At 44.2% G+C, this 26,587-nt stretch overlaps 1 protein-coding gene across 4 annotated transcripts in view; it reads right to left on the reverse strand.

The window, feature by feature from the left end:
- CHST8 (carbohydrate sulfotransferase 8) overlaps nucleotides 1-26,587 on the reverse strand; it is a 129,085-nt gene that overhangs the window by 86,210 nt on the left and 16,288 nt on the right. The window contains exon 2 of one of the 4 annotated variants that reach the window (XM_072782247.1): nucleotides 6,189-6,244. The exons of 1 other annotated variant lie outside the window; for it this stretch is intronic. The gene's annotated coding sequence lies outside the window, so the exon portion shown is untranslated. Of the gene's footprint in view, nucleotides 1-2,903; nucleotides 3,034-5,881; nucleotides 6,064-6,188; nucleotides 6,245-26,587 lie in introns of those variants that run through there. 2 more of the 4 variants (XM_072782250.1, XM_072782249.1) reach the window with 2 other exon arrangements.

Raw genomic sequence — 26,587 nt, forward strand, 5'->3', positions numbered from 1 at the left:
AAGAGGGACCGCGGCCCTCCCCCATGCCGAGAGCAGCTCCTGCAGATGGCTAATTGGGGCTGGCGGGGAGGGGGCGTGCGGGGCAGGCCACACCCAGGTGACCGTGCACCTGGCAGGGGCCCTGGCGTCCCAGGCCAGCCGTGATGACCTCCCACCTCTGCTCAGGAGGCTCCCAGCCAGGGGCCAGGGCTCCCAGGGTACAGTGGGTGAATCCAAACATCCACCCACCTACCGCAAGGTGAGGACGTGGGACCCTGGTCCCAAATCTCCCAGCCTCCCTGGGCCCCCGGGCCCCATTCGTGCAGAGCAGAGATGTACTGATGGAAGCAGGGGGAAGGGGCTCAGCTAGAGACTAGAGATGGCCCCAGCTGGACATGGTGAAGCCCCTTCCCTCAGTGCGCCCGGGGCCGTGGTGGGGGGTGGACGCTCAGACTGAGGCGGGCTCAGCAGGCCCCCACCCGCCCCCCTCCCCCAGCACCTGGGTGTCCTGAGGTCCCTCAACCCCTACCATGCATACAGCTGTCCCCAGCCTGGTGGCCCCTGTGCAGGGAGTGGCCCCTGAAGACAAAGGCCCGGACAGGATACCCAGACCCCACAAACACAGGCAAGCCCCAGCCTCAATCAGCATCTCGAGAGCTGTGAATGTCTGATCCCCCACCCCCCCGGCTCCAGACGTCCCAGGGCACCGCCCCCATGCTACCCAGGATCCCCGGCCCCAGCCCTCAGCCCCTGGAGACATCGGATTCACCTCAGGCCCTGAATCGATCCTGCCAGGCAGGGCACGGCAGGCATAATCTCCCCGTGCGCACTGACATTTCCAAATGAATATTCACTCATCCCAGTCCTGGCCACTTGTTTTGCGTCTGGCCTGATCAATCGTGCTCCTCTGAAGGAACCGTGCTCATCGGGGGCACTGAGGCGGGGCGGAGACGTGTCCACCGGCTGGGAGCCCCGGCAAGCTCACCCCATCCGTGGACCCCGGGCCCTGCACTGCGCCCGAGCTTCCCCGCAGCCCAGATGCTCTTGCCTTCAGCATCACGGACATAACCTGAGCATGATGAACAAATCCAGCAACCGGCTTTCCCTTGGAGGCTCTGGGGATCTGCTGGGGCCACCGGGTGTCACCGAGCTTAGCTCTGAGTTCCGTCCTACTCAGGTCAGGCCCGCCCCAGGAGTCCTCCGTTCAGATCCCTGAACCCAGAATCTCTTTCCCATTCTGCCCTTGTCCTTCCTGGTGGCTCAGGTAACATCGTTCCTCTTCCCTGCTCTCCTCTGGCAAGCCCTCCGCCAAGGGTCATCAGATACCTGCCCCCAGGCACCCTGCTCTCGGAAGCTGGGCCCAGGCCATCGTGATCTTAGCTGACCCGCCTGATTTGGCATCTGTCCCCAATATGCTTTGACAGTCGCTTCTGCAAGTTGGCTTGGGGCGTCCTTCCTTCTGTTCACCGTCCGAGCCAATCTGCCCTGATGGCCAGAACCGCCCCCCACCCTTTTTTCTCTCTCCCTCTGCAGCTCCCCTGTTACAAATGCATCTGTCCAGGAAGCTCTACTTTCAGCCACTGACACAGGATAACACCCCAAAATAAGGCAATAGGTTCACATGGGGAAGGAGACTATTCCACTTAGTATGATTGCTACATGCCATATAACAATCGTACTCTTTGACCCTCTTTGATTCTTCAAAATGACACATTTCAGATACACAAAAATATTTTTATAAAGAATATGAAGGGGGCGCCCAGTCGGTTGAGCGTCGGACTCTTGATTTCCGCTAAGGTCATGATTTCAGAGTCGTTGAGATTGAGGCCCCACGTCAGGCTCTGTGCTGGGGCGTGGAGCCTGCCTGGGATTCTCTCTCCCTCTGCCCCTGCCCCCCGCTTGCACATGCGTGTGCACAGATTCTTCCTCAAAAAGAAAAGAAAAGGAAAGAAAAGGAAAAAAAGAAAAGAAAAGAAAAAAAGAGAAAGGAAAAGAAAAGAAAAAAAAATATGAAGAACCACCAGTGCACTCACTGTCCAAGAATAAAACAACCACCAGTATGTGGAGTCCCCTTTGCATCCCTTCCTATTACTCCCTACACCCCCCTCCCCAGAGGTAACCAGATGTGTGGTAAACATTTAATGAGCACCTACTAAGTGCCTGGCACTATTCTAAGCAGTCGGGATCCATCGTCAACAGAACAGATAAAGATCTTGCCCTTGTAGAATTAAATTCCAAAGAGCAGAGAGACAGAGTATTCTAAGTACCATAAACAAAAGAAATGAGCAAGTTATTTTAACATGACAGGGTGATAAATGCTATGGAGAGAAGGAAAAACAGAGCAGGGTGAGGAGGGCTGGGCGGGGAGCTGGAGGCTAGAGACGGGTCTCAAGACCTAAACGTGTAGAAGGGGGCCTCATTGGGAAGGTGATATGTGAACCATGTGGATATCGGCCTGTGCAAAGGCCCTGGGGTGGGAGCATTCCTGAGACCCAGTGTGTCTGGAGAGGAGTGGACGTAAAGAAGAGAGGAGACACAGTCAGAGAAGTAATGGGGGGGAGGGCGGTCAGGTGCACCATTCAAAAGAAGTTGGCTTTGACTGTGGGTAAAATGGGGGTGCTGTCTGGCTTGCTTTGCAGCGGGACCCCTCTGGCCACACAGGCAGGAGAGGGCCAGGGAAGAAGTGGGGCGGGGCGGGAGGCTTCAGCTGTGAACGGGCAGGTCGGCCTCTCTTATGAGAACTGGCACCTGTACGGGAAGACTCTAGGTTGACGTTGAAAATGACACGTTTTGACTTTGATGCTCTGCTAGCAGCGTGTGTCTTGGGCCCGCTTGGTGGCCATGAGGTTTGCCGATGTGAGGATTCTGGATCCCGAAAGCTCTGGAAGCCCCTCTTCACATCAAGCCCGGCCCTCCCTGCTCACCTCCAGAGCCAGACGCACAGGGAGGTCGGTGGCTCGGAAAACGTGAGGGGGTCGCACATGGGGCACAGACACACGGCGATGACGGGGGCGGGGGGCGCAGCGTCCCGGCTCCACCAGGCTCTGTGCGCCTCAGTCTTCCCGCCTGCAGAATGGGGTGACGAGGGCCTCGCTAGCTGGCGCGCCCCACTGTGCTGACCAGAGCTCCCGGACGTTTCCCTCCCAGGCAGGTCCGTCCACCTGGAGCAACAACAACCCCCCTTGGGTGCTGCCTGGGCCGACGAGGAACCGCGCCACCCCCGGAAGGCCTCCCCTGAACCTGGCCCCGGAGCACTTCATCAAGAAGGGAAACCGATGGGACCCTTGGGGGGCTCAGCAGCTGGGCGTCTGCCTTCGGCCCAGGTCGTGACCCCAGGGTCCTGGGATCGAGTCCAGCATCAGGCTCCCTGCGGGGAGCCTGCTTCTCCCTCTGCCTGTGTCTCTGCCTCTCTCTCTCTCTCTCTCTCTCTGTCTCTCATGAATAAATAAAATCTTAAAAAAAAAAAAAGAAGGGAAAACGAGCAGCCCTTCTCAGCACTGCACCTGCGCCCGCGCCAGCCTTGGGCTGAAGGGGTTGGTATTTATTTTGACATTCGGTGTTTGCTAAACTGTTGCAGTCTTGTCTGCAGAGTAGGCCAAGCACGTCAGAATGATCAGTTTTGAAAGTTGAAGGCATTTGGTCTTTCCCCTGATGATTAAAAAAATACGGCAGCTTCTACCTGCGGCCCGTACACTCGCCCCGTCCCTCTGACGAGGGAGATCCGCGGGCGTCCGTTCTGTGCACTCGACGGCGGGGTCAGGTCTCCGCCGAATTAGGAAAACAGCACAGCATCTGATGCCTTGGGTTGCGGTGGGTGGTGAGTTTTGTTTTTTTTTTTTTTGTTGGTTTCTTTTTCTTTTTTCCTTTTGTACATAATTAATTACTTTGCAAGCAAGGTTGGAATTTTCTTTAAAAATTGGCAAAATTCTAGAAGCTGAAGCTTGCCAAGGAATGATGGAGCATATTCTGAAAACATTTGTGAGGTTTTCCTCTATAGTCACAGAAACAGACACACACACACACGGAGTCCTTGTCTTGAGTTTGGCATTGCAAGAACACCTAGATTGGAAGTCTAATATTAATTTCCAATTAAGCTTATTTGCTTCAAGGAAGTCTGATTCCACTTTAGACAATAACCAATTCTACCAGTGGTCACCAAGGCTCAAGAAAACAACATTTCCTCTGATCGCCTTTATAGCCATGGGTCACCTATACCCAGGTACTTGGGCATGGGGTCCTTTGTCATCCAATCACGACAACTAATAGCCAAATAATAGGACTTTTTGCAAAACTTTCAACCTGCTGCCCTCGCTAAGTCGCCAGTTTGGCCTTGGCAATGAGCTCCACCAGGCTGTGCTCTCAGCTTCTTCTCCCAGGCAAGGTCTGGAAGACCCTGGCGGCCCTTGGTGTACGTTTCATGGGGGTCTCCAATAAGGCGAGAGTCTGCGTCCTTAAGGATGCCAAGCGGTTTGAAAACACACAGGTGACAAGCATTTCGGATCCTAATGATGTGTTTTCCGCTGCTAGTTTCTTTCATGTGAAGCAGAGAATGATCTTTTGCAGAAAAAAAAAAATGAAACTCCCAGGTTTTAGAATGAATTTCATGTGATCTTAGTCCAACACTATTTAAGGGATGAGGGCGGTTTGGCATCACCGCCCAGAGTTTGCCGACACCTCAAGGAAGGTGTGCCCCGTCTTCGCAATAGATATAAAGTGCCCTTGATCTGAGCCCCAAGCACCGTCAGCTACCCCAAAAGAGACAAAGAAAAGCAAAATCAAGAGCCCTGATGCTCGAGAGTTCGGTTTGCAGACGGCAATGTGACCTCCGTGGCCAGCAGCCAGAGGGTGGTGTGGCCGGGCCAGGCATCCAGCCATGCCCAGGATCCGAGAAGCAGGATATGTCTGTGGGTTTGTTTAGCACAAAAAGTCATGAGCACAGTGTACTGGCGCCTGTGGCGATGGAAATGATCCTACTTTGATTTCAAGCTTGTAGTGTTAGGACCAACTTCGACTCTTGGAAAGGATAAAACTGGAGATGTAACAGGCTCACAGTCCCTCTTCTGTGCTGCGCCGTAGTAAATAGAAAAGTCAAACTTTTCCTCAAAGCCCATCCTCACCTTAGAACAGGAAGCACTTATGATGTTTATGACACAGAATGGGAACTGGAGGACACGTGGCGACACCAACACACAATGACAGCCCGCAACAGACCTAACACAGGCATCACAGAGCAAAACCGCGAAATCTCTTGTATGTGATAGTCTGCAGAGCCTCCCCCCTCAAACCAGGAAAATGGTGAAAAGCTATGTTTCATGTTAGTTTGAGTATGAAAATACAACTTTATGCTTTGAACCACCCCTTGTGCAAGAAAACGTCTCCAATTACGAAGTGTTCTTTTTTCAAGCCTTACGAAGCCTCCTCTGCCTCCCCAGAGATTGATGCACCTGCCTGAGGCTCCCCTGATCTGTCCCTCCTGCCCCGTCTCCCTGGGGAAGTCCTGCTGTCGACCACCACCTCTGGGGAAGGTTTGGTAAGACAACGTCACTTGTTTTTCCAAACCTTAATTGCTCAGAGACTTTTCTTCCCACCACGGAGAGCCACAGCACCTCTTTCCCTTGCAGATATCTCGGTGTCGGGACCAAGCCCCAACATCCAACATAACAGAGGGTGGAGTTTCTGGAGGTTGTGGGTCCTCCTAGCCCAGGGGTGAGGGAGGCCAGGAAGCAGCGTGCTAGCCTGGAAAACCCAGGGTCCCCGAGCTCCAAGCCTCCATCCCCTGGCAACAATCACTCAGAAGCAATTCAGTGAATTCCCTTCTGCGCCATCTCAGCGTTCATGGCAGCCTTCCCACAAACAATAGCAGGGGGGCAGAGTCATGGGCATGAAGGGACCTCAGACTCACCCTTTCTCAAGCAGAGATAATCAAACACCAAGCAGCCAGATCTGCTCCTCGACACGTGTAGGGTCATGGTCGCTCTCATTCTTTCCCTCATGCCCTGTTGTTTTAGGATGGTAGGAAGTGACTCTAAAAATGGCCAATATTTCTCCCCTGACACAGGGGCATAAATCACTACATCTTCGGCGCTTTCTCTGTGGTATTGATTCTTCTGAGAATGAAGGCAGATGGTTCCGATATGGCATCATCTAATATTCACCCAGCTTGATTTATAGATTTCTTTGTGCATTGCGTGAACAAAAACCAGTCTTACCTTACTTCTTACACACTTGTCAAATTAGGGTAAGATATTCTTGTTGACCTTTAAACCTAAAAAAAAAAAAATTAAACGGGTCTGAGACATTTTCCAGCAGGCATGAAAATGAGCTGGGCCCTCAGATGCCAATTAAGAGGATGTAATTATGAAAGGGATCGTAGTCTGTGCTTCGGGTAATGATTTAATTTTAGTTTTAATGCGTTCAACTCAATAGAGGGAAAGAAAATAAGCTGGTTACAAATAATCTTGTGAAAGAGACGAGGACAATTTGGCACCATTTGTTCCTTAATTTACCAAAATGGGAAGGAGCTGGGGGAGCTTGGCACCCCAGCCTTCCAGTAGGAAGGAACACTTCTTGAAAGGTGCAGAAAGAAGCTGCAGTGGCAAGAACCAAAATAGAGACGAGGCAGCCGTTTGCTGTGATGTTACCAAACAGAGCCAGAGCCAGCCTTCAAGCTGCGCGAGGGTGTGAATTGGATCTAACTTCTAGCAGGGGAGGAAATTCCGTTTGGGTGCTGCGTTAAGGCTTTCTCCTATGTCATTTCTCCCACTGCCCTTCCCACAGCCAGGTCCAGGCCCAGGGCTCTGGGCAATATCCACCTGAGGCTGGCCATCACCTGCCAGGACACAGAAAAAATGGCCATACTCTTCATCCTCCTTCTATGAACACCATTCTTCAACGTGAAATGATGCTGGCTATACTCATTTGGGCTAATGTCAGTATGTCCAAACCTAGACACTCACACACACAAACACATGCATGCACACACGTACAACTGTGACCACACAGGGCTTAGTCCATGAGGCTGCCTTTGGCATCCTTGAGGTCCCTTTCAGAAAAATACGCACTTAGGGGCATCTTGGTGGCTCAGTCAGTTAAGCGTCTGCCTGTAGCTCAGGTCATGATCCTAAGATCCTGGGATCGAGCCCCCACAACAGGCTCCTTGCTCAGTGGGGAGGGAGCCTGAGTCTCCCTCTCCCTCTGCCTATGGCTCCCCCTGCTTATGCTGTCTCTCTGTCAAATAAATAAATAAAATCTTTTTTAAAAAAAGAAATAGATCCACTTAATCCATTTTAATCATTCATGAAGCTAGTATGAAAGTTAAAAAGACAAAAGTAGTAAAAAGTAAGTATGATTACAGCAATTAGTTAAGGGATACATAAGAAAAAAGATGTAAAACATAAAACGGGGAGTGAGAATAATAATGTTGAGCTTACAATGGGATCAAACTTAAGTTGTTATTAACTTAAAATAGGCTATTATAGATTTAGGTTGTTATATGTAAGCCTCATGGTAACCAAAATGCAAAATCCTATGGGAAATGCACAAAAGATAATGAGAAAGGAATATGAGAGCATACCACTTAAGAAAGTCATCAAACCACAAAGGAAGATAGCAAGAAGAAAGGAACAAAGAACTCCAGACGCAGTCAGAAAACAGTGTCAATAAGCATGTACCTGTCAATAATGACTTTAAATGTAAATAGACTAAATTCTCCAATCAAAAGGCATAGAATGGCTGGATGGATTTTTTTAAAAAGACACATTTATATGCTGCCTACAAAAAACTCACCTCAGATGCAAGGACACATATAGACAGAAGATAAAGGCGTGAAAAAAGATATTCTATCGGGACCCCTGGGTAGCTCAGCGGCTGAGCGTCTGCCTTTGGCTCAGGGTGTGATCCCAGTTCAGGGATCAAGTCCCACATCAGGCTCCCTGCATGGCCTGCTTCTCCCTCTGCCTATGTCTCTGCCTCTCTCTGTGTCTCTCATGAATAAATAAATAAAATCTTTTTAAAAAAAAGATATTCTATGGAAACCAAAAGAAAGCTGGAGTAGCTATATACTTACATCTGACAAAATATACTTTAAAATAAAAGCAGTAATAAGGGACAAAGAAGGACATTACATAATGATAAAGAGGTCCATCCAATAAGAAGATGTAATATTTGCAAATATTTATGCACCCAACTTAGAAGTACCTAAATATATAAAGCAAATATTAACAGACCTAAAGGGAGAAATAGCAATACAATAACAGTAGGGCACTTTAATACTCTACTTACATAAATGGATAGGTTTTTCCAGACAGAAAATCAATAAGGAAACATCAGCCTTAAGTGGCACATTAAACCAGATAGACTTAAATATTTATGGAACATTCCACCCAAAAGCAACAGAATACACATAATCTTCCCAAGTATACATGGAACATTTTCCAGAATAGATGATGTGTTAGGTCAGAAAACAAGCCATAATAAATTTTAGAGGACTAAAATCATATTACACATCTTTTCTGACCACAATTGTAGGAAACTAGAAATTACATGGGAAAAAAACTGGAAAATTCACAAATAAGTGGAATACAATATGCCACTGAACAACCGATGTGTCAAAGAAGAAATAAAAGGAGAAAATTCAGAAAATACCTTGAGATAAATGAAAACAGAAATATACCAAAATAAATGTAAAGCAGCAAAAGCAGGTATAAGAGAGCACTTAACAGCAATAAGTGCCTATCTCAAGAAACAAGTCTCAAATAAATAACTTTATACCTCAAGGAACTAGAAAAAGAAAAAAAAAATGAAACCCAGAGTTACTAGAAGTTAGGAAATAACAAAGATTAGAGCAGGAAAAAAATAAAATAAAGACTAACAACAAATTAAAAAAAAAAAAAGGACTAACAACAGAATGGAAAAGATCAAGGAAACTAAGAGCCAGTTCTCTGAGGATAAAACAAAAACAAATTGACGAACCTTTAAGTAGACTCACCAAGAACAAAAATAAAGAGAAAAAAATAAAGAGGACTTAAATGAATAAAATCAGAAATGAAAGAGGAGATGTTCCAACTGATACCACAGAAATACAAAGGATCTTAAGAAACTACTGTGAACAACTACATGCCAACAAATTTGATGACCTACAAGAAATGGATAAATTCCTAGAAACATAGGAGCTACCCAGACTGAATCATGATAAAATCGAAAGCCTGAACAGACTGATTACTAGTAGGGAGATTCAATCAGTAATGGAAAACCTCCCAACAAACAAAAGTCCAGAACCAAATGTCTCCACTGATGAATTCTACCAAACATTCAAAGAAGAACTAATACTAGCCCTTTCAGGGCTCTTCCAAAAGCCCTGAAAGAACTCTTCCAAAAAACAGAAGAGGAAAGAACCCTTTCAAACTCTTTACAAGGCCAGTAATACTCTGATATCAAAATGGACAAGAAAGGCATGAGGAAAGAGAATTACAGACCAATATCTTTGATGAACATAGATGCAAAAATCCTCAAGAAAATATTATCAAACTGAATTCAATATACATTAAAAGGATCATATACTCTGATCAAGGGGCATTTATTCCAGAGATGCAAGGATGATTCAACATTCACAAATCAGTTAATATGCCACATTACAAAAACAAAGGAGAAAAATCATACAATCATCTCAATAGATGCAGAAAACGCATTAGATACAATTCAACATCCATTTATGAGTTAAAAAAAAAAAAAAGACTCCCAAGAAAGTGTAGACGGAATGTATCTACACATAACAAAGAGTACATATGACAAACCCATAGCTAACATCATACTCAACAGTGAAACGCTGAAAGTCTTTCCTCTAAAATTTGGAACAAGACAAGGACATCCACTCTTGCCACTTTTATTTAACATAGGAAGTTCTAGCCAGAGTAATTAGGCAAGAAAAAGAAAGACACCCAAATTGGAAAGGAAGAAGTAAAACTGTAACTCTTTGTAGATGGTATAATGTTTTATATACAGAAAACCCTGAAGACTTCATCAAAAAACTGTTAGAGCTAATAAATTCAGTGAAGTGGCAGGATACAAAATCAATGCACAAAAATCTGATGCATTTCTATACTCTAATAAGGAGCTATCAGAAAGAGAAATTAAGAGAGCAATCCCACTTACAGTCACATCAAAAAGAATGAAATACCTAGAAATAAATTAACCTAATAGGTTAAAAACTTGTATATGGAAAACTGTAAGACAATAATGAAAAGAAATTGAAGACACAAATAAATGGAAAGGTAGTCTATACTCGTGGATTGGAAGATTTAATATTGTTAAAATGTCCCTACCGGCCACAGTGATATACATACAGATTCAATGCAATCCCTATAAAAATCCCAATGGCATTTTTCACAGAACTAGAACAAACAATCCTAAAATCTATACTGAATTATAAAACGACCCAAAATAACCAAAGCAATCTAGAGAAAGAAGGATAAAGCTGGAGGTATCATGCTCTCTGATTTCAAGCTATATTACAAAACTATAGTAATTAAAACATAATGGTATTGGCATCAAAACAGACACGTAGATCATTGAACATCCCAGAATTAAACCCACATGTATATGGTCAATTAATTGATGACAAAGGATCCAAGAACACACAATGGGGTAAAGATAGTCTCTTCAATAAGTGGTGTTGGGAAAACTGGGCAGCCATATGCAAAAGAATGAAACAGGACCGCTTTCTTACACCTTGCACAAAAAATTACTCAATCTGGATTGAAGACTTGAATGAAAGATTTGAAACCATGAAACTCCTAGGAAAAAACATGGGTAGTAAGCTTCTTGACATTGGTCTTGGCAATGACTTTTTGAATCTGACACCAAAAGCAAAAACAAAGACTACATCAAACTAAAACGTTTCTTCACAACAAAGGAGACCATCAACAAAATGAAAAGGCAACCCACTGAATGGGAGAAAATATTTTCAAATCATATATCTGATAAGGGCCTAATGCCCAAAAATATATAGAGAACTCCTACAACTCAATAGCAAACGAACAAACAAAACCCAAATAATTCAATTAACAAGCAGGCAGTAGATCCAAATAGACATTTTTCCAAAGATATACAGATGGCCATCATCAGAGAGATGTCAATCAAAACCAGAATGAGATGTCACCTCACACCTATTAGAATAGATAATTATCAAAAAGATAAGAAATAACAAGCATTGGCAAAGATGTGGGGAAAAGGGGAACCCTCATATGCTGCTGGTGGGAATGCAAACTGGTGTCACCACTATGCAGGACAGTACAAAGTTCCTCAAAAAATTAAAAATGGAACTCCCCTATGATCCAGTGAATTCCACTTCTGGGTATTTATCCAAAGAAAATGAAAACACTAATTTGAAAAGGTATCTGCACCCCATGTTCATAGCAGCATTACTTACAATAATCAAATATGGAAACATAAGTGTTGGAATATTTCCATATTTGGGACACCTGGGTGGCTCAGTGGTTTAGCGCCTCCCTTCAGCCCAGGGTGTGATCCTGGAGTCCCAGGATCGAGTCCCACATCGGGCTCCTACATCGGGAGGAGCCTGCTTCTCCCTCCGCCTATGTCTCTGCCTCTATCTTTCTGTGTCTCTCATGAATAATAAATAAAATCTTAAAAAAAAAAAGGAGTATTTCCATATTCCATCGATGGGTGCATGGATGAAGATGATGTGATCCACAACACACACACACAGTGGAATATTATGCAGCCACGACAAAGAATGAAATCTTACTATTCATGACAACAGGTATGGACCTCAAGGGCATAAGGAAAGGCTGAAGGAAATAAACCAGAGAAAGATAAATACCATGTGATCTTTCCTATATGTGGAAACTATCGATCAATTGATTTTTTTTAAAACAAGCTCACAGAGAACAGATTAGTGGTTGCCAGAGGTGGGGTGTGTGTGTGGGGGGGAAGGGTGTGGAAGAAAAGAACTGTTTTTTTTTTTTAATTCTTTTTTTTATTCTTTTCTTTTAAAGATTTTATTTATTTATTCATGAGAGAGAGAGAGAGAGAGAGAGGCAGAGGGAGAAGCAGGCTCCATGCAGGGAGCCCGATGTGGGACTCGATCCCGGGACTCCAGGATCACACCCTGGGCTGAAGGCAGCGCTAAACCGCTGATCCACCTGGGTCGCCCCAAGAACTGTTTTTGTTTGTGTAGTTTAAACAAACTGAATTTAAAAATACCCATTTCACAACCGACCTCTCATTAAATCTATCCCCAAAGCTCGCTAAGGTAACAAAGGGGAGTCACAGGGTCAGCCCTGTGACCCTGCACAAAACCGACAGGAGGAGGGTTCTGACCCCCATCCAGGAGGGCGGAAGCTGGCCTGGGAGAGCCCCGGTTCTCAACATCCAGCCTCAGGGAGGCCAGTGGTGTCTCCCCAACCCTGGCAATGCCGCTCATCTGCCCCAAGCCTGGCCCTGTCCACCGCCTCCCCAAGGCTGGGGGGGACCCCCACCCCGGGCCATTTGGGGCTCTGTTCACACAACCAAAGCTGACTGAGGGCCAACCCAGTGCAAGACCAGGCACCTCACAGACGTGCACAGGATCGGGGAACTGTGGGAGCACTTTCTGGAGGGCCTGCTCCCCCCAGAGCCATAGAGAACGCACTCACTGGGGCCCCTCTCCTGCTGGCAGCCCCCCTCCCTGTCCAGGGCCCGCTGGAAGAGGCTGGAAGAGGCTGCAGGACGGTACTTGAGAAAAGCAATTATTATTATTTTTTTTAACCTGTGGCCCCTTGAACAATGCTTTCAACATGACAGCTCTGATTAAACCCCTAAAATATGTCCACTTACCATTTTTCTCTATTTTCATACCCTTCTGTGTCTTAAGGTTCAATGAAACCCCATAGGGCTCAACCACCGTCAGTGCACAGGCCTGAACCTACCAGCCACCAGTTTCTATAAATAAAGTTTTATCAGGCCTGAGCCACGTCCAACCTCCTCCTATCGTCACGGCTGCCTCGCGTGAAGGTGGCACATGTGAGCAGCTTCAGGGAGAGACCTTTCGGACCAGGAAGCCTGAAACAGTTGCTCTTGGCCCGCTGGGGAAAAGTTTGCTGACCTCTGACCTAAGCTACAAACGTGACTTCTTTACTAGTCATCCAATAACCCCTGGGGACGGCCAATCAACTTTGGGTGAGCCATTCAACACCATCACTTGAAGAAATAAAACCGAAAATCCCAGAAGCTCAGGGTAAATCGTGAAGAGCCCCAATCCCAAATCCACACATGTCTTTAAATCACACACACACAGAGGAATAAACCCTCTACAGCACAATTAGCGATCCCTTTGCAAACCACCCCAATCCAGGCCACTCCACCCTGATGAAATTCGGTGTAATCTCTTCCAGACTCCTCTCTAGATGGATACTTATGAACACGGGAATAGCGAATATTATCCCTGTGTTTTGTTTTTTTTTCTTTTTTACAGGTATGTGTTTTCGAGCCACAAATGTGTGCGCATGGTTCACACTTGGCTTTCTCACTTAACAATACATTTTTGGACCATTTCCCAGGCAGTTCATACAGATCTACCTCACAGCTTTTTCACTGTCCAGAATATATTCCAAGGTGTGGGTTGTTGCAAACTCTAATCTCGAGGCACACAAACACCGGGAGTGACAGCAGCAGCTCGCCTTCCTGAGAGAATCAATAACCACCGGTCACCTTGGAAAGCGACCTTCAGTGGATGGACTGCAGGCCCCTGCGGGCACAGGCATCCCCCCCACCCATTTACAGGAAGATACCCCCCCACCTTGGGGGCCCCTGGGTCCTTGCCCACAATAAGCATCCTGGCAATGAGTCTTTGCATGACCCTCAGCCTCTCCTGGCAGAGGCCCTAAGATCCATGACTCTGAAAACTCCATTCAAAGAAGCTATTTGAAAGGAGAATCACTGTGAATTTAAATGACTTTCTCAGAAGCTTGACTTTTAAAAAAGGAAGATGAATCTGGCCCTTGCAAATAAAAACCAGATTGAGAAGCTGAGCTTCGTGGAGTGACTTAAGCAGGCATTCAGAGCTGGCACCCTCTGGGAACAGCGCGGCAAAGGCGGGCAGGCGTTCGGAACACGCAGAGCCTGGAGCTTGGCTCGAGAGCATCCTCCCCCACCTTTTCATCCCCTCCCCTTCCCTCTGCCTCCATCGGCTCCCCCACCTTCACCTCGCCTCTTGGTTGCACCACCCTCGCTGAGCACTGCACCCACCGTGGGCCAGCCCGTGCACCCCACCCTCCTGGGGTTCCCAGGGATGCAGACAGTCCTGAAGCAAGGCCACCATGGTGCACAGCCCCGATCTGGGCAAATGAAGGCACCGGTGCCTAGGATGTGTGAGGTGGGGACTGAAGAAGTGGCAGGCAAGGGACGGGGGCACCCCCAAACAAAGGTCTGGTAGCAGGGGCATCAGCCTCTCCCACCAGATGGGTGCAAATTCTCTTGTTTAAAAGACCCACTCTGGGGGCACCTGGGTGGCTCGTGGTTGAGCATCTGCCTTTGGTTCAGGGAATGATCCCAGGGTCCCAGGATTGAGGCCCACATCGGGCTCCCTGTAGGGAGTCTGCTTCTCCCTCTGCCTGTGTCTCTGCCTCTCTCTGTGTCTCTCATGAATAAATAAATAAAATCTTAAAAAAAAAAAAAAAAAAGACCCACTTTGGCTGGTGGTGAAGAAGAGATATGGAGAGGCGAGGGCAGCTGTCCGCCTGTCCATCCCACCCACCCACAGGCAGCCCGCGTAGCACTGGGTGAACACCCAAAGGGTAGGGGGCTGTGCAGGCTGCGGGGCACCGTGCAGCTGGGCAGTGGGCACTGCTTCTCCCCGGACGGTGCAGCCAGACCGCCCCTGGTGCAAAGGGCTCCATGCACCCTCCCTTTGGGAAAGAAAGAGGGGCTCCAAGGGGTACTGAGCTGGAATTCAAGAGAGGGCCAGGAATGGAGGAGCTGGGTGAAAATCCCCCAGGACCCCCAACCGGCTGGAAGATCACACACCCGGGGCTCAACCTCGGGTTCCTCCTCCCCATCAGCAGTTCTCGGGGCTTTGCCATAAGAATGTGTGAGGTCGCGCGGTGCCCAAACAAGCGCCAGGCCCACGGGAGGGACGCAGCAGATGCCACTGCTGGCGGGCGCTCACGTCGCAGCCGCAGAACGAGTTCCCGGGCCTCGTTACCAAGCCGGGAAGCAGAGAAGCCTCTCTCCTGGAATCAAGCCCAGACTGCCAGCCCCACACAGCTTCTGTGTCCCCGTGTAAGAGCCAGGGTGCTGGGAACCTTCCTTCCTGCCATGGACGTGGGCCTCAATGGGCAGCGTTCACGTGGACACGTGGGTAGGCTGGAGTGAGGGAGGAGGTCAAGCTGAGTAAGGGAAGAGCTTTCATGCTTGCAAAGCAGCTGTCAGAAGAAAAGGGACTTCTGTGTTAAGGGTGGCGGTAGGCCCCAATAGCCTGATCCCTTCCCCACTCAATTTCCTTCAAAAGGATTCCATAGATACAAAAAGGGGGTGGAGGCATGGAGCCTGTATGCATGGAGGCAAGATGCTCAGGGTACAGCAGGGAACCAGGTGCAACCGGGAAATCCTGCAAACCCAGAGCAGCGGGCACAGGATGGGTGACTAAGCAGTCACTGGGAGGTCAGGGTGCCTAGCAGAGCCTGAGCACCCATGGAGGAGGTCCAAGAAGGCTTCAGGAGAGGGGGCCCTGGGAGGCTCGGTAGGTTAAGCATCTAATTCCTGGTTTTGGCTCAGGTCATGATCTCAGGGTCATGAGATCAAGCCCCCAAGCCAGGCTCCACCATACTCAGCAGGGAGTCTGCTGGAGATTCTCTCCCTCTGTCCCTCCCCTGCCCAAGTAATAAATAAATAATTTTTTTTTTAGAAAAGTATTTTATTTATTCATGAGAGACACACAGAGAGGCAGAGACACAGGCAGAGGGAGAAACAGGCTGCCTGCGGGAAGCCCGATGTAGGACTCGATTCCAGGACCCCAGGATCACACCCTGAGTCAAAGGCAGATACTCAACCACTGAGCCACCCAGGTGCCCCAATAAATCTTAAAAAGAAGAAGACGACGGCGGCGGTGGCGGCGGCAGCTTCAGGAGGAGTGACCTGTCCAGACAGGCAATGATATATCATACAACATAGCTTCATTCCATAAAGCAAATAATTAGGGCAAAAGGAGACTTAACAAATCCCCAGTCATAAAGGTTTTAACAGTTTTTAAATGAATAAATTATGCAAGCAAAATTACATAAGAATAGTAAAGATCTGACTCATAAAACTCTGGTACTCCCTCTTACACCTTTGCACTCAGCAAATAGAATACAGTTTTCTCAATCACTCAGAATATTTAGAAAAATGGGCTTATATTACACTACGGGGGAAAAAAACCTCAATAGAAGTCATTATCTAAAAGAATGCAATAAAAATAGAATCTAAGAAAAAAGAAAGAGATTAAAATGTGGGCTACAGCATTGTTTTTAATAAAAAAAAAAAGTGGAAAAATATAAATTCCCATCAGTAGCTGAAAGTTTAATTAAGTTTTGGTCGATTCAAACTCTGGAATCCTATACAATCGTTGGAAAGAATTACCCCATTCACTGAATACAGAGTTTATAAAGAAGAGAATGGGGTACTGGTAGGAAAAGCAATAAACTAAGGAGATATGGCTAAGAATGTTCTGAAATTGAAGAAACCCATGCTCTCTTATGCTGGAAGTGTATACAGAGTGCTGAGCAGGATAAAGGTAAAAAGAAAAATTCACCCATCTTGGTAAAACTTCACAATAAAACTCAAAAGAAAAATCTTAAAGCTTACCAGAAAGAAGACAGATTACCTACCAATGGTTTGACCAACAACAGATGTCTTGCTCCACTTCAAGAGAAGCCCAGAAGACAGTGAAGGAGTATACATTTTTTTCTAAGTGTTATAGGTAAAGAGGGGTCATTCTATTTTTTTAATGAAAAAATTTGAGTCTTTGAATGAAAAACAACAACAACAACAAAAGGATACATTCCTGCGAGAAAAATGAACCCAAAAAGATACTGAGCAGGATTTACAAAACACCGCCATTGATAAAAATTTGTCAGAAAATTGAATTAACCATCGACTCTATATATTGATAATACCAGCTGTGTATTAAGATCAAAAGAAATTCTCCACTATAATAGGAAGGAAGACGGAAGGAGAGACTATTCAGTGTGAAGTCCCCGAGTGCAAAGATCTGTGATTGTTTTGAAGGATGACCGAGATAATAACTTTATTTTTTATAATAACTTTAGACATGCTCAAAATTTATAGTTAAATATGTGTGTCAAGATTTTAAGGGTACGCAAAGGATAGGAAGAAAATCTATCGTTTTCAAATCCACAGAGGAAAAAAAACATTATCGATCAGACTGGGTACAAGAAAGGAGAGTAGTAAAAGGAGGCTGCAAATGAGGTGATAGAAATAAACCCAAAGAGGAGCCTGGGGGTGGCTCAGTTGGTTGAGCGCCTGACTTGGGCTCAAGTTATGATCTCAGGGTCCTGGGGATGGAGCCCTGCTTCAGGCTCTGCACTCAGCAGGGTGTCTGCTTCTTCCTCCCTCTCTCCCTCTACCCCTCCCTCTGCCCATGCACTCTCTATCTCTAATAAATAAAATCTTTTTACAAAAGAAAAAGGAAATAAATCCAAATATCAGTGATGACAATAAATGGTAAGGGATTACGCCCTCCTACCATTTAGTAATGCTCACTGTATGTCAAGCTTTGGTCTAAGCATTTTACCATGTATTGTCCTACCGAATCCTCAAAACCATCCCATGAGTGAGGTGATCACATTCTATAAATGGGGTACCCTAAGGCCCTGGGAGGTGAAGGAATGTGTGCAATTGCCTACTCCTGGTAGAGCCAGGATCCAGACTCAGGCACGCGGGTTCCCCAGTCTGTGCACGTCCCTGCTGCCTTCAGAAACACGTGCTCATACACACAGAGACCCACAGGGTCTCTCCTGCCAGCCGGATGAAGGCCACCAATCTTGGTGAAAAAGCCTTTCAAAAGCAACACAGAGAGAAGTCCATGTTAAGGGGAATGCTAGGAAGTACTAACCAAAGGAAAGCTGACGTTGTGATTATTATTATCAGATGAAGTTGAATTCAAGGCAAAAAGGAATTGGGAGTGGTAGTTAATGAGTGGCAGAAGGAAGAAAAGAACAATCTAAAAAAGAAGACAAGGAGGCACCTGGGTGGCTCAGTTGGTCAAGCATCTGCCTTCGGCTCATGTCATGATCCCAGGGTCCTGGGATCAAGTCCTGCATTGGGCTCCCTACTCAGCGGGAAACCTGCTTCTCCCTCTTCCCCCTGCTTGTGCTTATGCACTCACATTCTCTCTCTCTCTCAAATAAATAAAATCTTTTTTAAAAAATAAAAAAGAAGACACTAATCAGGAGCTTGCAGGCATCTAACTAAAGAACCTCGAAATATACACAGTTGACTCTTGAACAGCATGGGTTTGACCTATGCCGGGCCTCTTAGACACAAATATTTTCCAAGTAATATATTAGAAAATGTTTAGAAATGCGTGACAATTTGAAAAAACCCACAGATGAACCACAGCCTAGAAACAGCAAAAACATTAGGGAAAAGTTAGGTACCCTTGTAAGGATATGGTATACAATACACGTACAAAATATGTTTATCAACTGTTTATGTTATCGTCATACTGGTCAACAGTAGGCTATTAGTAAAGTTCTGGGGGAGATGAAAGTGATACTGAAATATTCGACTGCATGGGGATGGGTGTCCCCAACTCCTACATTGCTCAAGGGTCAACTACAAATCCAAAAGTGGCAATCATGAGGAAAATGAATACATCTACAGCCAGAGTGGAAGATTTTTAATGGGTCTCATTTAGAAATGGAGAAGATCAAGTGACTAGAAAAACTAGCAAGGATACGGAAAAATTGAAAAGCACTGCTTCAAAATTGATTTTGGGGATCCCTGGGTGGCGCAGCGGTTTGGCGCCTGCCTTTGGCCCAGGGCGTGATCCTGGAGACCCAGGATCGAATCCCACGTCGGGCTCCCGGTGCATGGAGCCTGCTTCTCCCTCTGCCTATGTCTCTGCCTCTCTCTCTCTTTGTGACTATCATAAAAAAAAAAAAATTGATTTTGTATGTGCGCGTGTGTGAATGCATGTATATATGGAATATGTACAGAAATATATTTGTGTGTGTGTATTCCTATAGCCAGCAAATAGAGAAGATATGTTATTTTCAAACACACTTACATTCATTCAAACATTTATAGAAGCTGACCACATACCAGGTTAAAATCTATTGCAGGGAACTAATACAATACAGGTCACATTCTCAAACCACAATGTATTTAAATTTAAAACCAGTCAGGGTCGCGGGGGTAGCTCAGTTGGTTAAGCGTCTGACTCTTGATCTCAACTTAGGTCTTGAGCTCAGGGTCATGAGTTTAAGCCCTGCTGTGGGCTCCATGCAGGGTATAAAGCCTACTTTAAAAAAAAAAAAGAAAAGAAAAGAAAAAGAAAAGTGAATGATAAATTCCACCTTTCAGACATCTTAAGATGTACTTTTTTCACATCATCTCTGAAACCAAGATACATTTCACAATTGACGGGACGTTAGAATTTAAGCAGCAGCAGATTTTTTTCTTCTTTCTTCATGATACATAAAATAATGGTATGCGTTCCAATCAAGATCATTCCAATTTCATGAAAATATGGTAGTTTTGATAAAATGTATGGAATGCAATACTACCTAACTGGAAATTAACAACAAGAGGGAAACTAAGAAATGATGAAATACTCAAAGAGGAGATAAAAATAGCAATTTCAGCTATGAAAAATTATGATGGTGACAACTTATGCACACCAAAACTTATGAAATGTGGCCAGAACTGTACTCAGAGGAAATTTTATTGCTTTAAATGTTTTATTCTTATAGAAAAAAAAAATAACAAATGGCCTAGACATTCAACTTAAAAAATTAGAAAAAGAGCAAGATAAGAAACCTTAAAAAAGAGATTAAAGATGACAGGAGGAAGTACAGATTTTTAAGAATTTAATAGTAGGATGAATAAATAAACTCAACAGCTGTTTCTCAAAAAGGGTCAATAAAATATATAAATCTCTGGCAAAGTCCAATGGAGAAAAAAAAGAGAGAGAGGAAAAGCATTGAGGAAAAAGAGATGTAGCCAGAGATGCAAAAAAATTATTAAAATATAAGAATACCACGTGGAATCTTTATGCTAATAAATTTTCAAATCTTGATTAAATGTATGATAGTCTAGGGATGCAGAAGTCATACAAACTGATTTAAGAAGTAGAAAAGCCGACAAGAAAATAAGTGTGGAAAACAATCATCCCCACCCCCAGAGGTGTCGTCCTCAGACAGATTTCACTGGAAAATTTCAAACCTTCAAGGAACAGAAATTTTTCTGTGCTATTTAAAACGTTTCAGAGGATAAAGAAAGGAGGAAAACTTCCTAATTAATTTTATGAATAACGCATAACCTTGGTACCAAAACCTGCCAAAGATGAAACCAAAATAAAATCACAGACTAATCTTCCTTGTCACTCTAGATGTAAAATCCTAAATAAAAGATTATGGCCGACATGCACAGCATCCTCCCCCTACAACCACCCCCAGCTCCAAATGCATGGATATGTTGGATAGAACACGATATAAAATAATTAAATACATAATTGAGCTTGAAGGAGAGAAAAGGAAATCCTCAGGTGCAAAAAATGAAGAGATGTGTGAGCTGGAGCCAGAAACTGTCAGCCGGTGCCCCCAGAGACCTTGAGCGACAGATGGCAGACCCCAGAGGCCAGGACAGGGGCGCCGGTGTCAGCAAGAGGCAGGGATCCAGCCTGGGCCCTCATCCCTCCTGTGACAAGGAGCTGGAGCTGAGGTCCTGCACAAAACTCAGGCTGGAGAAAGCATCCCACTCAGTGAAATGGGGGCTGGAACACTCACCCCATCTGGGAAAATACAAAGAATTGTGGGAGGTAGGCAGTTTCCAGAAAGAAAGGAAGTCCCAAGCTTGCACCATGGCCATGCAAGTCCAAATTTATAATACTTACGTTGTGTAGACTCCCCACATACAGAAATAATGGGAAAAACGGGTCCCAACTGATGCATCCATGGGATTGTCAGCAGAAACAATTTTTGAAATGTTCTGACGCAACACTTTTACAATGCACGAAGCACAGAGCTACCATAAAATCCTTTCTTAATATATCACCAATCTTAAATCAGTTTGGATAATTTTTGCTTCCCTAGAATATCATATAGAAATTACAATCTAGGGGTGCTTGGGTGGTGCAGTCGATTAAGCATCTGACTCTTGGTTTTGGCCCAAGTTATGATCTCAGGGTCCCTGGATCGAGCCCCGTGTCCACCTCTGCGCTCAGCATGGAGTCCGCTTAAGATTCGCTTCTGCCTCTGCCCTTCCCCTGCCTCAGATAAATCAACAAAATCCAAAAAAAAAAAAAGAAATTATAATCTGCTCAAGGAAATGATTCAACCAGAAGGAAACAATCAACTGATAAACAAACAGAAGGACCAGCACTCTATGAACCTGCAATAAAGAAAACCCTGAAAATGATCATATGATTACGTTCTAAATTATTAAGTGAGTAAAAGGACTAAAACCAATGAAAGAACAGGAAACTACTAAAACGCAAAGCCCACAGATCTCAAAAATTGCTATAGGATTTCTAGAAGTAAAACACAGAGTGATTGAAATTCAAAATGCAATACAAGAGTTTAATAACGGATTAGTTAAATGGGGAGATGCAGTGACCAGGAGAGAAACTGGACATACTCCCCCAGCACGTATCCATGGAGAACAGGAGACTGAGAGAATAAAATAAGAAGGTCCAAAATGATACTAATAATCATGGAAACTGGCAGCAATGCATCCCCAGGGGCTGAAACAAAGCCAGATCCATCTAAAAACTTAAAGTCCTGTTTGTGTCCATGTAGGGTCTCTGGAGCACTTCAGGGAACACTGGTAACTAAGACTCACACGGCGCTGACCATATGCCAGGAGCTATTTTAATCACTTTACATATGTTAACTCCTTTAATGATCACAACAACCTATGAGTTTGGTAATGTTATTATGCCCAATTTATGGATGAAAAAACTGAGAAACAGAGCGTTTAATCGCTTGTCCTCCACTATTAAGCACCGAAGGACAGTCAAATCCACGTAGCTACCTGCAGAGTCCGTGTCTTACCCCCCGTGCCAGACTGCCCTTCACACATGGGGCTGGCATTTCAAAGGCTGATAAGGAAAAGACCTATTTGAAGATATGATAACTGAAAACTTTTCAGAACTTGAGACAGCTATAAGATTCAATGTATAAGCGCGTCTGACCTCCAAGCAGGGAAAATAAAGTTACATGCCTAGACACACCCAAGTGAAGCTGAGGAATAGCAAAGCAAAGAGAAAATCACAAAAACAACTAAGAGAGAAAGATACTGTCCACAAAGGACTGAAAGACTAACTCCAGGCTCCTCTGATGAGCAGTAGAGACCAGAAAACCATGAACTAGGTCTTCAAAGAATTAAAGAAAACACCTATCACCCCGGAGTTCTAGACCTACATCGACCATTCAGGGCAAAATCATATGTAAATGAACAAAGTCCCGGAGAGTTTCCACAAGCTTTCCCTGAAAGAACTAAGAAAAGTAGGTATGTGCAGCAGTCAGAAATGGGACCCAGAGAGAAGGATGCAACAAGCAAGAGTGAGCAAAGGACTTGGCAAACAGCCATCAATCCAAATAACCATGAATTGTAAACAATACTGACAGTAATGCTGTTAAAAAAAATTGGGGAGCTTATTAACAATCTAGTGCTAAAGTTAAACAAAAGATACGCGATGGGAATACGATCAGAACAGGTGTTCCGTCATCATTGTTTGTTTTGGAGGAAGGCAGAAATCTTGGTTTCATTCATACTGTATTAAGCCAACTATGCATATTAAAAATGTGAAAGTAATCTCAGAAAGAATAAAACACAAAATGCGGAACCTCCAAATCAGAAGAGGGAGCAAAATAGGAAAAAAAGAAAATAACAATCAATCCTCCCAAATCAGTAGAGGGAGCAAAATAAGAAAAAAAGAAAACACAATTCATATTTTCAAGCAGAAAATATTTTTAAAGATTTTATTTGAATTCCAGTTAGTTAACATACAGTGTAATAGTAATTTCAGGTGTACAGGATCCAACACTTACATACAACAACACTCGATGCTCATCACGGGGTACATCTTAATCCCCATCACCTATTTCACCCATCCCTCCACCTGTCTCCCCCCTGGAAACTATCAGTTCATTCTCTATAATTGAGTCTATTTCTTGGTTTGCCTCTCTTTTTTCTCCCTATGCTTGTTTGTTTTGTTTCTTAACTTCCACATATGAGTGACATCATATGGTATTTGTCTTTCTCTGACTTATTTCACTTAGCATAAACTCTCTAGCTCCATCTACGTCATTGCAAATGGCAAGATTTCATTCTTTTAGACGGCTGAGTAATATTATGTGCATCGACTGATGAATGGATAAATATGATGTGGTATATATATGTGTATACACAGTGGAATATTACTCAAAAAATATTTTTTGATAAAAAGAAAAAATGATTAAAAAAAGTAGAAAACACAAAATAAAATGAAAGAATGCAAATACACCAATAACCACACACACAAAAAAAAGATGAACTTGCTATAAGAGGCCCTTCCAAAGCATGATGCAGAAATGCTGAAAGTCAAGAGATACTAAAAAGGTTTTATTACGTAAATAACAAGGCAAAGATTGTTTTTTTTTTTTATTTTTTTATTTTTTTATTTATTTATGATAGTCACAGAGAAAGAGAGAGGCAGAGACACAGACAGAGGCAGCAGGCTCCATGCACCAGGAGCCCGATGTGGGATTTGATCCCGGGTCTCCAGGATCGCGCCCTGGGCCAAAGGCAGGCGCCAAACCGCTGCGCCACCCAGGGATCCCTGTTTTTATGATAGTACTATAAGGCAAAATAATATACCTTTTAAAAAAATAGAGAGTAAATGTTGATAAGATTACAAAGAAAAATTAGCAAATTTCGTAATCATAGAGGGAGACTTTAACACATCTGGCTCTGATATTCATAAATTCAGCATCCAAAAAAATTAAGAATATAAAAGATACACCAACAATATAAGTAACAAGACTGAGCTAAAAAGACTGTATAGGGGATCCTTGGGTGGCTTAGTGGTTTGGAGCCTGCCTTCCTCCCAGGTAGTAATCCTGGAGACCCGGGATTGAGTCCCACATCGGGCTCCCTGCATGGAGCCTGCTTCTCTCTCTCTCTCTCTCTCTCTCTGTCTGTCTCTCACGAATAAATAAATAAAATCTTTAAAAAATTAAAAAATTAAAAAAATAAAATAAAAAGACTGTATATAGATTTTAGATATAGATGATATAGATAGAATTCTGCACCCAACAATTAGAGTTTATATATCATTTCAAATATAACGGGGGGTGGGGATCCCTGGGTGGCTCAGCGGTTCCGCGTCTGCCTTTGGCCCAGGGCGCGATCCTGGAGTCCCAGGATCGAGTCCCACGTCGGGCTCCCGGCATGGGCCTGCTTATCCCTCCTCCTGTGTCTCTGCCTCTCTCTCTCTCTCTCTATGTCTATCATGAATAAATAAATCTTTAAAAAAAATATATATATATATATAACGAGGGGAAAAAGACCATATACCAACCAGGACACAAAGCAGTTCTCGGTTAAAATTAAAGAATCAATAGCATGCAAACCATAATTTCTGACTACAGTGCAATAAAACTGAGAAGTAGAAAAGAAAAAAAACGCTCTGGAAATGTCTAAGAGCCTCAATAATTCATGAATCAAAAAATCACAAAGGAAATTATAAAACTTCTAGCTATAAACAGCAGTATAATAAAATAATTATGTACCCCCAACAAATTAAGGTTCATCCAGAAATGTATTACAGAACTGCTCATTAATTAAATTGGGAGAGAAGAAGTCCTTGATTATTTATAAACACAAACGTATATGGGATACTTTGTTTTTTTAAGTTCTAAGAATCTTATCTCATAGACAGCATCATGATTAATGGTGAAACATTAATATCAGGAATAGAACAAGGAAAGCCCGCTGGTATTTAATATTATCCTGGGAACACTTGCCAATTCAAGTAGAAAGGAAAATTGAATAAAAAATATGAATAAATAAAACAGCAAAAAGGAGTAAATCTTGGGGCCTCCGGGTGGCTCTGTTGGTAAAGCGTCTGACTCTTGATTTCAGTGCAGGTCAGGATCTCAGGGTTGTTGAGATCAAGCCCCCCTTTGGGCTCTGTGCTGGAGGAGGGGGGGAGTCTGTTTGAGATTCTCTCTCTCCCTCTGCCTCTCACCCTCCTCACAGGGGCACAAGCATGTGAGTGCTCTCTCTCTCTCTCTCTAAAATAAATAAATCTTTTTAAAATAAAAAAGGGAAGGAAGGAATAAATCTTCATGACCTTTTAGGGTTAGGCAGGGCCTTTTTGGACACAATACCAAAGACACAAACAACAAAAGAAAAAAAAAGGGTAAGTTGGATTTCATCAGAATTAAAAACTTTTCCCTTGCAAATGATACCATCAAGAAAGTGATAATACACAAAATAGGATAAAATACATGCAAATCATATATCTGATCAGGAACTCATACCCCGAATATATAATAAAGAACTCTTACAACGCCATAATTTAAAAAACAAAATTAATTTACACGCAAAAGATCTGAATCGGCATTTTCCAAAGATGTACAAATGACCAATAAGCACATGAAAAGACACTCTACATCACGAGTCATTAGAGAAATGCAAATCAAAACTATAATGAAATCAAATACTAAATGCAAATCACAGACTACTTCGCGCTTTCTACGATGGCTATGAACCAAAGAACAGACAGTAACGAGTATCGCGGAGAGGTGAAGAAATTAGAGCACCCATACACTGCTGGTAGGCATGTAAAATGGTGCAGCCGTTCTGGAAAACAATCTGGCAATTCTTCAAAAGGTTAAGCCCAGAGTCATCAAATGACCCAGGGTTTCCGACCCTCTGTTTATATCCAAGAGAAACGAAAACATACATTCACAAAAACCCTGTACACAAATGTGTACCTGGCAGTTTTATTAATAAAAGCCAAAAATCACGAACAACCCAAATGTCTATCGGTGGGTGACGGGATGCAAGAAGTGTGGTATATCCATACAACGGAATATTATTCAGCCCTAAAAAAGGAATGACGAACTATCTCAACAGGGATGAACCTGGAAACCATTATGGTAAGTGAAAAACAAGACAGAACAAAAAGACCACCTATTACATGACTTATCTACGTGAAATGTTCAGAATAGACACATTTATAGAGACACAACGTAGATTAGGGGTTGCCTAGGACTGGGGGGGAGCGGTGACCAAAGGACTCCATGAGGCACTTTCTTCACTTAGCCTCGAGGATGCCAGACTCTCTTGGTTTCTTCCTATCTCACTGGTCACTCTCGGCCTCTGTTCTTGGTCCCTCCTC

This window comes from Canis lupus, chromosome 1 (genome assembly GCF_048164855.1).
Source record: "Canis lupus baileyi chromosome 1, mCanLup2.hap1, whole genome shotgun sequence".
NCBI classification, from domain to species: domain Eukaryota; kingdom Metazoa; phylum Chordata; class Mammalia; order Carnivora; family Canidae; genus Canis; species Canis lupus.